Source organism: Podarcis gaigeae (assembly GCF_964106915.1).
Source record: "Podarcis gaigeae genome assembly, chromosome: 7".
In the NCBI taxonomy this organism is placed as follows: Eukaryota; Metazoa; Chordata; class Lepidosauria; order Squamata; family Lacertidae; genus Podarcis; species Podarcis gaigeae.
The window spans coordinates 73064202-73079337 of record NC_139683.1 but is presented as its reverse complement, the minus strand read 5'-3'; the positions used below and the strand labels follow the sequence as shown (position 1 = coordinate 73079337).

At 43.0% G+C, this 15136-nt stretch overlaps 1 protein-coding gene across 4 annotated transcripts in view; it reads right to left on the bottom strand.

Moving 5' to 3' along the window:
* Window positions 1-15136, bottom strand: part of CDH12 (cadherin 12) — a 652231-nt gene that overhangs the window by 503912 nt on the left and 133183 nt on the right. The window lies entirely within an intron of this gene.

The following is a 15136-nucleotide window of genomic DNA, read 5'->3' as shown; positions in this document are numbered from 1 at the left end:
TCCGATGAAAATAGGGACATCCCATTCCATAAGGATAATTTTATTGTTTATACCCCACACATTTTACTGGGTTGCCTCGGCCACTCTGGGCAGCTTCCAACATATATAAAAACATAATAAAACATTAAACATTTGGGGGAAAAACCACTTCCCTATACAGGATTGCCTTTTAGACAGCTCAGGGGTTGGGTAACTCCATACCCTCCAACATTTCTCCAATGAAAATAGGGCCATTCTAAAGAAAAGTGAGACATTCTGGGATCAAATCAGAAACCAGGATGGCTTCTCTAAATCAGGGATGTCCCTGGAAAACAGGGACACTTGGAGTGTCTGAAAACACCCTTTCTTAAATGTCAGGTAGTGTATGGTCTTGACTTTGGAATGTGGCTATTTTGGGTTTTGCATGCACTCCTGATACACCTCACTGACAATGATGATCCTTGGGGCAAGAGGTATGCTATTTTGCTGTGTATCTCAGTTATGTATCATGCCTCAGAATCAATACTGGTGTCATATTTGAAGCTTGTTCTTGTGCATTTCAAGCAGTATGTGCCAGACTTGTCTCAAGTTTACCAAAGCAAAAAATGAAAAGAAATCTACTTCTGCCTCCCCACCCCCACTCATTGTTTTGGTATGAAGTAGAAGAAGATGAAATATAACTTCATGTTCATTTATAATCTCTATCAACGTATCTGAAATATGGTAAATGTCAAGGAAGCTGCTGACAGCTTAAGTATGACAGGTAACACCTCAGATTTGATGCTAACTAAACAAATGTGTCACACAGTTTTCTGCAACTAAAGAAAAGATTTATATTTATGAGGATACAGCAATCTGATGGAAACTCTGCCTCAAAGGCAACCAGCCTAAGTTATTCAAATCTACTGAACCAAAGATAGAGGGGAAAGGGGGAAATGAACGGATCCAAATGTTACATGACATTATAGAGTCCATAGCAGTTTGAGCTGATGAATAGACTTTGGGCTTTGCATCTCTCTTACACTTTAAAGTCAATGAAGAACCATATTTTTGACTGTTCCATTCATGCCCCAAATAGCATATCGAAAGGTTCTTCTCCTTTAAAACCAAGTACCTTCTCAGATGCAGCAGTGTAAGAGAATTTCTTGCTTGGGCTGATTCCTCATATTGGAGGTTAAGTAAGGTGTGGCTTCCAAAAGAGACTAACTTCAGCTAAACACCCCTTTACTCATTTTCATCGACCTCTTCCCATTAGTGGCTTAGGAAAAAACAGAGATTTCCAAAATATAATATAATGAGCACTGGATCAGAACAAAGGCCCATCTAGTCTAGTATATTTTCACAGTAACCAACCAGATGCTTGAGCCACATATAACAAAACAATTCTGAATCAAAGGAGTGATTGCTACCAGTGGTACATGCGGATGACACCAAAGTTTCCTCCTTTGAGCTCTTCTCCCTCCCTATATGAACTTTTGCTAGTTACCTGTCCCTAGAGGCTAAGTGGAGGGACGTGGGTGGCGCTGTGGGTTAAACCACAGAGCCTAAGACTTGCCAATCAGAAGGTTGGTGGTTCGAATCCCTGCGACGGGGTAAGCTCCTGTTGCTTGGTCCCTGCTCCTGCCAACCTAACAGTTTGAAAGCACGTCAAGTAGACAAATAGGTACTGCTCCGGTTGGAAGGTAAACGGCATTTCTGTGCACTGCTCTGGTTCACCAGAAGCGGCTTAGTCATGCTGGCCACATGACCCGGAAGCTGTTCGCCGGCTCTCTTGCCCAATAAAGCGAGATGAGCTCCGCAACAACAGTCGTCCGTGACTGGACCTAATGGTCAGGGGGTCCCTTTACCTTTTAGAGGCTAAGTAGCCCCCCCCCCAAGAGGAAATTGCTTGATTGGTTTTGGGCACCCTCCTTTTTTGCCTATTTCATACTGTTGGGACAAATTAGATTGGCACTTTGGAGTGGTGTCGTTTGATTGCTCTTTTGGCATTGTGTCCAGGCAAGTTGGGAAGCTGGAGAGAGAAACATTATTGGGGTAAGGGTAGAGATCCTTAGAGATCTGCCAGTGTGGTATGTCTGGGAGGACTTGAAGGGAGGGGTGCCCTATAGGCCTGACATGCACATTTTGGGTCAAAACTGGGATTAACCTTGCTAGGAAGGAACAGTTTTCCCCTTCCTTTGCTGGGTAGCCACAATCTCCAGCTGCATCATATGCCCAGGAGTCTGGAGGGATGCTACCACAATTAGGTAAAATCCTAATCTGCCAATACTTTCTGAATTCTGCTGATTCGCTTAATTTGGTCTGTGGCTCCTCCAAGTTGTTATACTAATAAATGTAACCATTATCTCGATGTTTTGCCTCATTACCTTGTATGCGGGTGTGGGGGCAATAGGCAATACGAGACTAAATGGACAAATAACCTGATATAAGGCAGCTTCCCTGTTAACTTATAGCTAGCAAAAAGGCATTTTTCTTCTTCTATTCTTCTCCCTTTTTGTTATGTTACACCTGCCCAGAAATTACTGCATATCTCTGGCGTACATGTTCCAATATCCCAAGGCTAAACATATGACAGTGTGCACCCTCCATTGAGCATTCACACACCCAGTACAATGAAAGACACTGCAACCTATTACATTATAATGTAATATCACAAATTAGGGTACTCTTTTTCCGTAAGATGTGGATGAGCCCTCGGGCAAATGACAGATGATCATGGTTACTGCAGACCTCCGACTATACCGCTCGTCTGTTGTAACACTGCTGACATTAACCTAGAAAAGATTGCTGTGGGCTGCCTTGTCAGAATAGTGCATCAGTTCAGGAAATACTGAACAACCTTGTACATAGCCAAAATGACAGAAAGACAGGGAGAAATAAAATAATGGCAAAGGGGGTCTCATCCCTCATTTCAGCACTTTTGAGCACAAGGACATCTTGTCAGCTCTTCTCGCATGGGCCTGCAACCAGTTCCAGAGCTTCCAAGTGGTGAGGGGGAGAGAAACTTTAAATTGAAAGCCACAAAATAAAAATACTCTTTCCTGCTTTAGATGCAAAAATGCATCATTAATTCATATGAAATGTGTGTGTATCCTCTCTCTCTCTCTCTCTCTCTGTGTGTTTGTGTGTGTCTGTGTGTCACATACTATTGCAAGGAAGTGTTTTAAATAGTGGCATATGTTGTCAGACTTCTGGCGGACTACACAGGCTGCTGTGTAATTACACCAATTGTGTATGCAATAATCAGCAATGATCCTGATCTGCATTATGCTTCTTAGAGAGGTGTCTGTTATCTGGGTAAGGAACATGATATGCACTCAGGCAATCATAAGACGATGCACATGCCATGCAAAATCACCATTCACATCTTCACTTAGAAAACTATTTGTCCACTTCCACATATCCCAAACATATCCCAACACTAGACTAGAACCTGGGGAGATCAGAAACCTGTGCTCTCACAAATCCCTAAGGCTGAAATCCTGTGAAATTTTGGGAGGAAATCCCTTGGAGCTGCATGGGATTTAGTTCTGTGAAAATTTAGTTAGCTAGCTGCAAGAATTACGAACTGCACTTCATTACAAAGTAATCAAGGGGCAGTTTCCAACAGAATATTAAAATAATACAAATAAATCATACAGTTTTTAAAAGCTATAACCCAGGCATAGGCAAACTCAGCCCTCCAGATGTTTTGAGACTATAATTCCCATCATCCCTGACCACTGTTTGCTAGGGATGATGGGAGTTGTAATCCCAAAACATCTGAAGGGCCAAGTTTGCCTATGCCTGCTATAACCCATTGCAAATCAAACAGATACAGATCTTAGGCACAAGTTAAAACCAAAATGATTTAAGTATCTCCAGGTATTTACAACCTGAGACAACAGGTCTTTTAAAACTGGGTGTTGGAAGTTTAGCAGCTACTAAACCAGGGTGCCACTACAGTAAACAGGGCCGTATTTAGCATATGCACGGCCGGTGTGCAAAGACCCATCCCGTGCCCCCAAATTTAGTTTAGCCACTCCCAATTTTTTTAAGGGAGGGTGAACTCAAATTTATTGAGCATTTTTGGGAGGGGGGAGCCAAAGTAGTTGTTGACCTTTTTTAGGGGGAAGGCAAACTCAAGAGGGACCAGTATACAGTAGGTATACATTTGGTGCCCCCCAGAATTTGGTGCCTGGGTGCCCCACACCCCTTGCACCCCCGGGCAAAGACGGCCCTGACAGTAAAGGCTCTGTCTTGTGTCCCTGGAAAGAGTTCCTCACCCACTGATTGCAAGGTCTTTCTAATCACAGGGCCTAGGCAACTCTGTCAATAGAGAGGTACACGTATTGGGCCCAGGAACTTACAGGTAGCTGATGCAGATCCTAAAAAGTAGGTGTTATATATGCACTGAAGCACCTGTCAAAACACTTGGGGCATCATTCTGCACTAGATGAACTATCTTCAATAAAAGCCCAACATATCACAGTAACAAAAATACGAGGTTACCAAGCTTGCAGTACCATGGCAAGGCTATCCCAGTCCAAGAACAGCTATAGGTGGAAAAACAGCTATAGCTGGAAGTAAGTATTCTTCACCACATAGGTCACTTGAGCTTCAAGGGGGCATGTGACTCCATCTATAACATGGCATTCGCTGATTACCAGACCACTCACCAACATCATCTCAATGTCTTGACAGGATTCAGCTTCAATTTACTAGTCATCATTCAGCTCATTGTTGCCTCCAGGCATTAGGTCAGAGCCACAACAGCTATGTTTCCTATAGATGGACTACAGAGATAGATCTGGCTGTCATCTGCAAATTAATGATACTGAATACCAAACCCTCTGCTGGCTGTGCATAATGGAGACAGAATGGAGCTTGCCAGACTGCACAGCACATGCCCAAAGGGGTGCAAAGGAGCTTCTCAGGGCTGATCTCTAGAAATGGCACTACAGATAGGAGTACAACCAATGTATCACTTTGCTTCCAACTGCCGAGCCACAGACTCACTCCAAGAGGATACCATGGCCAAGGAATCCAGGAGAATCAACAGACTCACACTTCCTAGTCTCTTGTGATACAAACCATCCACCAGAGCAACCAAAGTCATTTTGGTCCCAAAACTAGGTCAAGAGAATCGGATTCATTCTAGCAGGCCTGTCGTTACACAGCCACAATCTTCTTGAGAACTTCACTGAATAACAGAGTATTATCAATCAGGTCATAGTTATCATAGAATTATAGAGTTTGAAGGGACTCTGAGGATCATCAAGTCCAACCCCTGCAATGCAGGAATATGCAGCAGTCCCTTTCAGGGATCAAATCTGCAACCTTAGCATTATCAGCACCATACTCTAGCCAACTGAGCAATCCATTTGTGACATATCACAATCATCATGGCCTAAGGAGGATTTCTCAAGGATGTGAAACACATTGCACCACCTCTTTCAAGGCAGCTGGTACAAGCCATTTTCACAACAAAGCATTTACTGGTCTTTGGATGCAGCAAATCAACCCCCCACAGTTGTATTTTAAAACCCATGATGGTCAAGAGTCAAGAGGCCAAGTAGTGGACCTCGCTCTCTCAAGCAGCTTGTCTACATCCTGCAGCTGCCATAACTGAAATTGATCCAAAGCAACATGTTCTGAGGGAGCTGCAAAGACCTCAGTTGAGACTGTACCAATCACTGTGTCAAGGTTGGAATGAAGATGAGTGACTTTATTCTCAAATAGCCTAGCAAATTTGTAACAGCATGCCTCAAAGTGATCAGATACTACTGACTGTGTTCTACCTTTCACTAGATGCTTAACCACTCTGAACAGTTCTGCTGGACAGCTATTCAAGGATGCAATGGAGACAGGGAAGTAAGTTATCTTATTTGGCATCACTGTCACACAGTAGGCAAGATTCCGTGCTCTAACCCCCCCCCCCCCCTTTTGGGGTCAGCTTGGGTCTTGTAACACTTGCACTCTAGCTATTATTCAACCTGTTTTTATTGTGCAAAGCTCATCAGAGAACCAGGGTGATTTACAGGTTCCACACTACAGTAAGACCAGGGCCTTGACAGGAGCACTGGCTAAGTCAGCTTGAAAATCTCCCAGAGCATTCAGGAATCTGTACGTCTTCATAAGTCTGAGGGGCAGACCATCTATGTCAGTCCCTCCCTTCTTCAGGAAGGAACTGGCACCATCAGCTCAAACCTAACCAGCAAGTTGCCCAGCCATGATAAAGTTGTTACTTTGATCTTCTTATGAACTGACGTAATATACACAGAATCAGACCATAAGCATGAACGCTGATGAAACTAACAGGATCAGATATGCGAAGAGACACCCATATACACACATGCATACAAAGAAGCTTGAAAGAGAGATTGTTCTGAATTGGGATTCTTTATTCTTAAGGGAACCAGGTGTGATATGTTCCAAAGTCAGTAATTATACAGCACGACAAATGGCTAGTAAACAGACTTCTCAATCGTCTGGAGTTATTAAGGTGTTTGCCATCTCTCAGATGCTAGCTCCCTTTGGGATTACAAGATACCTCATTAAGAGAGTGAGAGGAATCTGGATTCCATGTCAGAGTTTATTACTTCTCTCAATTGAAGAGGGAAAACACTTTTTATCGACTAACTCAGATCCACATTGACTAAAGTTTGTTTGTGTGTGTTGTTTTTGGTCAATATGATGCCACTGCCCCCATAAAAAAATATATTATGAACATACAATTAAAACGATTCAAATTCATCCAGTGACTAGAATACAAATTTACATGTATACTACAATGCACATCAATGGGGTGGGTTTCATAGTCAAAATGGATTGTGTTAATGGTTGTTGCAGTTTGCTTTGCCAGTTGTAGCACGCCATAGCTGATCACAATTATTTGTTCTCAGTAACAAGGTACCGTATCATTTCCTTTATGAAAATGTCCTAAAGGCAGTGTCACAACCCAGCACAAGCTCACTTTTCAATTAGACAACAAGATGACTGTATGTTTTATTTAACAGTAATTATTTCTAACCAAATAGAACTTTCATTATTCAATATAAGTAATAGGTCACAGAAAGTTGATGGGTTGTTGAAGTAGCTTGTAAAAAAGTATTGCATTATTCATCATTTGGGAGAAAACTATACAGTGCTTAGGGAAGGAAATTTGTTCCAGAGTGGTCAAGGTAGGTGACAATAATAGGACATCAACTTTGGATCTTTAAGGGTAAGGAATCACCCTCATCTAAGCCTAATTGTTCTACTAACCCCTAGCATTGTAGCAGAAACCAAGTTATTGTGGGGACGTAGGGAAGCTGGGAGGATTCTAGGCCACACCATTTTGAAAGGCCACACACAAATTATAGGAGATATTTCTACAGGTTAGCCTAATCTACAGGTTTGTGTGGTTTACTGTAGTAATGGCGCACTCAGTGCTTTTTTCCTGGGGGGATGCAGGGGTACACATACCCCTAAACATTTTGTGAATCTAAGTTTGGCCTCATTGAGGGGCAATATTTCAATACGAGTAGGAAAATGAGAGTACCCCTAAACATTTTTCTTAGAAACTCTCCTCCACCCTGGTCTCCCAGAACCAGAAGAGTCATGAAGCAGAAGCAGCAAAGGCAGCCATGTAGGTGCAGTCTCAGATTGCCAGGGGCTTAGACAGCTGTGCGAAGACAAGGACCTTAAGTCTCCACAACTGCTTCATATGGACAAGAAGAGTTGCTGTGCTCATTAAGCCTGACACTCCTGTGCAGATCCTGTTTCTTCCAATAAAGAGTTAACTCCACTGACTTCATGCATTTTACTGCTAGCTCACTCCTGACAACAATTTTGCCCTCCTCCCCCCAAAATCAAGATATTACCCCCCAAAAAAAACTCATAGGATTTTTTCCAACAGGCAGATTGGCACCAGCCACTTGGTTTATGCCTACCTCGTAGCAAACCATCACAACTCCCCGGTATTGGCGGTTAGGCATTGGTAGGGGTATTGTTGTATTGTTAAGCAGATGAAGGGGGGGGGGGGAGGAAGCACCATCACCTTCCCCCAAATCAAAGGGTAGTCTGGTAAAGGATTCTGGGGGGCGTGGCCTTGTCCTAAGCTTATGGAGGTGTGGGCCCACGCCACACCCTTGAGCGGTGACCCCGTGGGAGCTCCTAGTTGATGTGCATCAGCGGGACTCCCACTACTGGTGGTTAATCCTTACCGGTCTTCAAGCAAGCAGGCTGAAGCCGGTTAGTTGTTAGGACCAATGCCTAAGCCAATACCACTCAATTCCTGTAATCAATAAAGTTGTGGCCTAATTTGACCCATTAACTCGAATTCTTGTGTCTCGTGTCTTTATTTCTGAGGGGGGAGGCGGGAACTCACCACGCAACTCAAGATAAGCAACAGGAAATTGGCTTCCTTTCCACCCCTCCACCCAAATGGAGAATGTTTTCAGGGAGTGTGGATGGGTAGACTCCAGCCCTGCCATATCAGAAATAATAATTTGGTTTCTGTCAGAAACCATGCATAAGACCCATTGCTTGTATTTCACAGTTTTAGGACCATTCCTTAGTTTAGTAATAATTTTTTTTTGCCCCTGTATCTTCCATAGTTTCCTACAAGGTTGAAAAGTGGACAGTTTAGGATAGCATTCATGAGGAGTTCCTGCTGTCACTTTCCATTGTTGCTAGATACAGCTGCTTCTCCTTTATAGCAGATAAATACAGAGCATCTCTCAGGGTCCTGAGATGCCATCAACTAAATTCCACAGTTATCAGTTGCTATGTACACCACTGGAATGAAGATTCACCCAGAAGGACCTTTTTCTAGAGATTCCAAATGTGTCCCATATTCTATAATCAATTCCCCTCTTTCCACCACTCCCCCCAGTATAGAAGCTTGAAGTATAGTGATCTGCCATAAACAAAAGATATATTCCTCTGTTGTTGTTTTCTGTAATAAGCATAAGCTTTTCATTAGTATTGGGGAAATGGTCTATTTCAGGAATATTCCATTTTAGCATTTGGTTTTGTTTTAGATGATAAATTTATTTTGAAAAAAGAAGTATCTTACAAAAAACTGCACCCCTGCAGTGGTATACCTGTGAGCTGTTAGCTATACCTGGGAGTGGGGAATCCTGGAAAACTAAATTTGCACACAAACATACTTTGCACACACAAACACACACAAGTGGACTTGGAAATTGGAAATGGCCAACTTTATCCTATTGAATAGGGTTTTGATGAACTGTCTATCTTGTTAAATGTATAAGCTAATGCCTTGCCACAGCTTTCCCAGGACTTTAAATGTCAATTGTAAAACCAGACCTTGCTCTCAACATTGTGATACGAAGCCACAGAAATATTGAACTCTGATCTGGTCTCAGCATGGGACCAGAGCCTCTCAACAGAAAGCTCTTGGACCAGAAGTTCCTGAAACTAGTACACCTCCTGCCCCAGAGACAACATTTCTTTAGCCAGATCTTCTGAGGGACTAGTATTCTTCCATACCAGGACTCCATGCTCCCCCATGCCTACCCCCCAGAACAGGCGGTGCACAAGATGGGGGGGATGGAAGTGATCAAGTGCTAATGCTCTAGGCCAGAGGAATGCTTCTTTTATGCTCTGCACACTTCAGGAAGGTGGACAGTGAGAAGTCTAGTCTGGCACAAGTGGCTTAGACTTTGAGCTCAAGGCTGTTGGGGGAAGGTATCCCTTCTGAGCTATCCAAGGTTCTGAAACTCCAGCATGACATTGCCTATTCCTATTACCTATTATGGACACATGTCTATTGTGCCCATTAGTTTCTGCTCATGATTAAAGTAGGTAACATATAATTTCCTCTCTCTTCCAAATGCTTTATTGGAAAGAGAAACTAAAATTTTCCCACTCACTCTTCCTGGAAATTTGCCCAAGCCTTCCCTCACACATATTTAGCCTCCCTCTGCCAAGTCACATTCCCACCTACATCTCCTAGCATTAAATGTGTGGTAAGGTCTAAGAAATTCACTCCAGTTCTTTATTTTGAGCCCAGAGAGCATCTCACTTGATTTCAAAACCCTGGGGTATCATGATAGGATTGTACTCATAGTGATACATGCCTTAATTAACTAAACAGCAACAACATTTTTACATCCTTGTATAAATGTCAATTTCTTTAAAATGCCTCCCATCCCAATAAGCAGAAAGAATATTTGATATTTGTACAGAACTTTATGATACTAAAAGTAATTAATACATTAGCGTTTTTTAAACAACAGCAACAACATCAAGGTACAATGCATCAGTATTATAATCCTCAGATTGTAGACTAACAGCTGAAGAAGAGTGTGTGGCTTAGCTTCTGGTCAACAGCCATGGCCTGGGCTGGGCAAAATATTGCTGTCACCTGAGGCAAAAAAACCAAAACAAAATCCTATCTACTTCTCCCTCCCAATGCCCTCACCCCCCAAATGGATGACAATTAGTCTTTAAATCCACCCAATATATTAATTCCTGAGACAGTCACAGTAGTATGCAAAATTTGCTGTTTGGGATAGCAGCTCTTGTCTAATGGTAGGGCTAGCTTTGTTTGAGGCCATGGTTTGATTTAAATGTTGCTTATAGCTGAGATTTTTAGGTATTATATTTTGCCAGCTTGCCTTCATTTAATCACTCATTCTAGTGAACTCTTGGTGAACCCTAGTGTTGAGTGCTATCTGCTATGTTGTCAAAATGAGCCTACTGGGAAACAAGAGAGTGGAATCTGCATGCTTGGGGCAATCCCAAGTTTTCAAAAGTTAAAGCAAAACTTTAGGGAGGCGTAACGCTCAATCAAGGGACGCAGGTGGCGCTGTGGGTTAAAGCCTCAGCGCCTAGGACTTGCCGATTGAAAGGTCGGCGGTTCGAATCCCTGCGGCGGGGTGCGCTCCCGCTGCTCGGTCCCAGCGCCTGCCAACCTAGCAGTTCGAAAGCACCTCCGGGTGCAAGTAGATAAATAGGGACCGCTTACCAGCGGGAAGGTAAACGGCATTTCCGTGTGCAGCTCTGGCTCGCCAGATGCAGCTTTGTCACGCTGGCCACGTGACCCGGAAGTGTCTCTGGACAGCGCTGGCCCCTGGCCTCTTAAGTGAGATGGGCGCACAACCCCAGAGTCTGTCAAGACTGGCCCGTACGGGCAGGGGTACCTTTACCTTTACCTTTACCTAACGCTCAATCAACACAACTCAGTGAGAGCTAAGCATCTTTTGTGGCAAAGGGATGCTGAGTGCCCTTTAGGGAAGCAAAACAAAAAACCCAAGGTGAGAGGTCAAGAGAATTGAATAGTCTGTAAGAGAGCATGGCTGGCTGGCTGGCTAGCTGGCTAGCTGGCAACCCCAAACAGGAGCTTTTGCCACTCAAACACAACTAGTGCCAGATTGCTTACACACACCTAAGGAAATGGGATCGTTGATAGAAATAGTGGTCCTGTGGTAGAGAAAAAAAACTATTTCTTCAATTCTTCAACCTACATACGGAAATCCTCTCTCTAATCACTTTCTATCATTGGATGTATCATTCAGAATCAGGTTATCTGAAATCGGTAGCAAGGAGGAAAATGGTGAGGAAGGGGAGATAAGCTTTTTTTCCTGCAGAATCCAAGTGCTTCAAATTGCTATACCCGCACCAAGAGTTAGGTTATTCTCTTTCCCAGCAAGAAAAAGAAATGAGAATAAATTGCCTTTTGTGGATATCAAAGTGGCCCAAATTGCAGATCCTCTCGCATGACCATTTCATGATTAAAAAGCATTTTCTCATTAAAGATGCTTGCAGCGGCTCATCTCCTCCCTTGCCCTTTGTTTGCTTGTTAGATTACAAGGATGTTTTCCTCCTCCTAATTGCAAGTGCTTATGGATGCATTGGCTCTGAAATGTTTTGGAGAAAAGCAGCAGAGTTTGTTTCCTACAGGGCACAACCTCATTCTTGTGGACTACAGGTTTCTGTCACGCAAATGGAAGGGTAATACAAAGTGGAAGCATTTTCCCTCTCTCTCAAAGATGTACAGACTTATGGGTACAACAGGAGCACAATTAACAGGCAATTAGTTGCAATCAGAAGCCTCGTTTGTCCCAAGCTCAAGGGATGTATGTGCTCAAATTAAAAAGGAAGGGATAGCCAGGCAGTTCCCTGCCTGTTTATAATGGCCTCCTTAAAGGTAAAGGGACCCCTGACCATTAAGTCCAGTCGTGGCCGACTCTGGGGTTGCGGTGCTCATCTCGCTTTATTGGCAGAGGGAACTGGCATACAGCTTCCGGGTCATGTGGCCAGCATGACTAAGCTGCTTCTGGTGAACCAGAGCCACGCACGGAAACGCCGTTTACCTTCCCGCCGGAGTGGTACCTATTTATCTACTTGCACTTTGATGTGCTTTCGAACTGCTAGGTTGGCAGGAGCAGGGACCGAACAACAGGAGCTTACCCCATCGCAGGGATTTGAATCACTGACTTCTGATTGGCAAGTCCTAGGCTCTGTGGTTTAACCCACATCACCACCCATGTCGCTTAGAAGGCTACAATTGGGAGGAGTAAAGAGTTGGAGTTTGTGGGTTAAAGGGCTGCCCTTCCCTCACCTAAATTGAGTGCTGTGTCAAAAGTTGAACTCTTCTGCAAGGGTAAAGGCGCAAGGGGGTGGGGATAGAAGAAGCATCTACTACTGGGGAAATGGACAATTTTGGGGCAAAGTAATTTGATTTGGTTGTGCTTAGGGGTTTTAAGGTGACAATGCTGAAACTGCTGGGGAATTGGTGTTGCCTGTACCCTGTTGCACACCCAATAGTTCAGACAACCAGATACAAAGGACAGGACTCTGGCATATATTTAAGGTTGTATAAAAGGTGGGACTTTAGATCCCAAACTCCTTCTGTTCCCCATCTCAGTGTGTGGCCCCCCAGTCACTTGTATAGGGAACAGTGATTCAGATCTGCACAGAAATGGAAATTGCTTGGATATTGACCGGGGTATGTAGCATCCTGGGAGAAAGCAGAAATACCTGTAGAAGTAGCAACAGGTTTTACAAACCATTAAAAAAAATATCTGTCTGTCTGTTTGTCGATCTATTAGCCAGTTCTCAAACCTGTTGAGCAAGCCTGATCAGGGAGGAGCATAATTCAGTAGAAGTGCCTGTTCTGAATGCAGAATGACCCATATTGACTCCTTTACATGGTTAGCATAAAAGGTTCTCAAGAAGCATGGAAGGGAAGAACGCTTCCTTGAGAACCACTGCAAAGCCTGACCTTGCGAAGTGTGCAAATTCTGATGTAAAATTCAAATTCTATGAATAATCAACTCAGCCCTGGATATGAGCTGCCAAATCAGCATAGCTATGCTTGTCATATTATGCCAAACATAATGCACTAATGTTTTGGGTTGGGTTTTTTTAATTGTTTGTGGGGAGAGGAGAAGAAATAATCTCTCAAAAAATGAGTAGCATGGGCAAACTTCAATGTGTGTTGTGTGGGGAGGTATCTATTCTTGCTTAGTTCTTTCCTTATTTACATTACAAATGTTCTTCTTCTCCCTCTTGTTGTCGTTACTTTTATTTCAAGAGTTTTGCGTGATTCTTAGACTCTTCTCAGTCTCCTCTTTCCAGTAGAATAGATGGGTCAGAGCTGGTTTGTTAGCTTCCCAGAAGGTGGGCAATTGCTTCTTACCAGGAGGGAGAGCAGCAGGGAGGTTGGCATGGTGCAAACACACTGGCAGAGCAAATCCAGCACTTTTGCCAGTGCATTTGCACAGCACCAACCTCATGGCCACCTCAACACCTCTCTCCCAGTTAGCAACAGTCAATCACCTGCCGGGAAGCTAGTGAAATGGCTCCACCCCATCTGCCAAGCTGCTTCCAATTTGTGGAATTCCTATGGGAAAACATAGCATGACATTGTCCTATGGACATTTTAGGAAGTCAGGAGGCTGGCTGCAGAGTGCTACTAGAGAGTGGTCAAGGGAAAAGTTCTGCTGTTTTCCAGCCAGTCATAGTTCCTGGAATGGTAGGTGCCTTCAAATGTGCATTGCAGGAAGCATGGGCACATTAAGGTGTTTTTTTTTTAAAAAAAAAAAAGTAAAGGAAATAGCACTGCAACACTCAGCCACCTCATAAATTAGCCTAGCTAAAAGTGGAGGGGCACTCATAGCCGTTTATAAGAAAAATAATGTAAAAGGAAGAACACACTTCTCAGTCATTTTGTAATGTAATTAAGATAAGAAATATAGAAAGGACATTTTACTGAATTTCCCTGCCTGCCCCTCAAAATGTGTGTATGGGGGGGGGGGGCTTTCACTGGGTTAATGAAATGAGGAGGGAATCAGCACAGGATTACTTAAAGGACAAATTCTGTTCTTTATTTAAAAGGACTATGATAGCAAGAGGATAATAACTGTGTAAGATATGGTCCCAAGTGCACAGATTTTATTTTATTTGGGGGGGGAGGAGATACTAATAAACTATCACTTGTCTAAACTAATGGATGATTTTTAATTTGCAGATGTTAGAGAAGTAAAGGTTGATATAATTAATGGGAAGTTTCAAGTTTATAGGGTGAGATTTCTTTTTCATAGAAGATAATTGAAAAAAATTCCCTTGTGCATTAATTATTATTGATCTCTGTAACATTAACCGAATTTGAGTTACTTTGCAAGGGCCAGCAAGCTTGGCATGGTAGAAAAGCTAATTAAGAAGTATGAAATAAAACTTCAGAGAAGAGATATCTTCTGAGTGGTGATGTGGTTGAGAGGAGTCTCAAAAGTATTTATAATTAGGAAGCCTCTAAAATTTTAAGTAAATGGCATTTCCTGGAAGCAGACATACTTCTCTTTCTCTCTCTACTTTTTAAAGTTCATGCCAGCTCCAGGTGGAGCTGGAAGACATACCTGCCTCAAACCCCAGAGAGCCACTGCCAATCAGATAGACTAATTTTCCTGCTCATTATAAGCAGCTTCCTGTGTCCCCATTTTTACTAACCTAATCCCATTCGTGCAGAAGTCTTTCTTTTGTGCCTACCATTAAGAATGGATAGGAACAAAGAGAAGGCCTCCTCAGTGGTGGCTCCAGAGTTATGAAATTCTTCTCCAACTGATTCAGTACAGACATTAAAGTCGGTCATGAAGACTTGTTTTCACTGAAAAAATCAAGTGCAAAAATAGTGTATATGCTTCAGAGTAGTTTTATAAGAGTAACT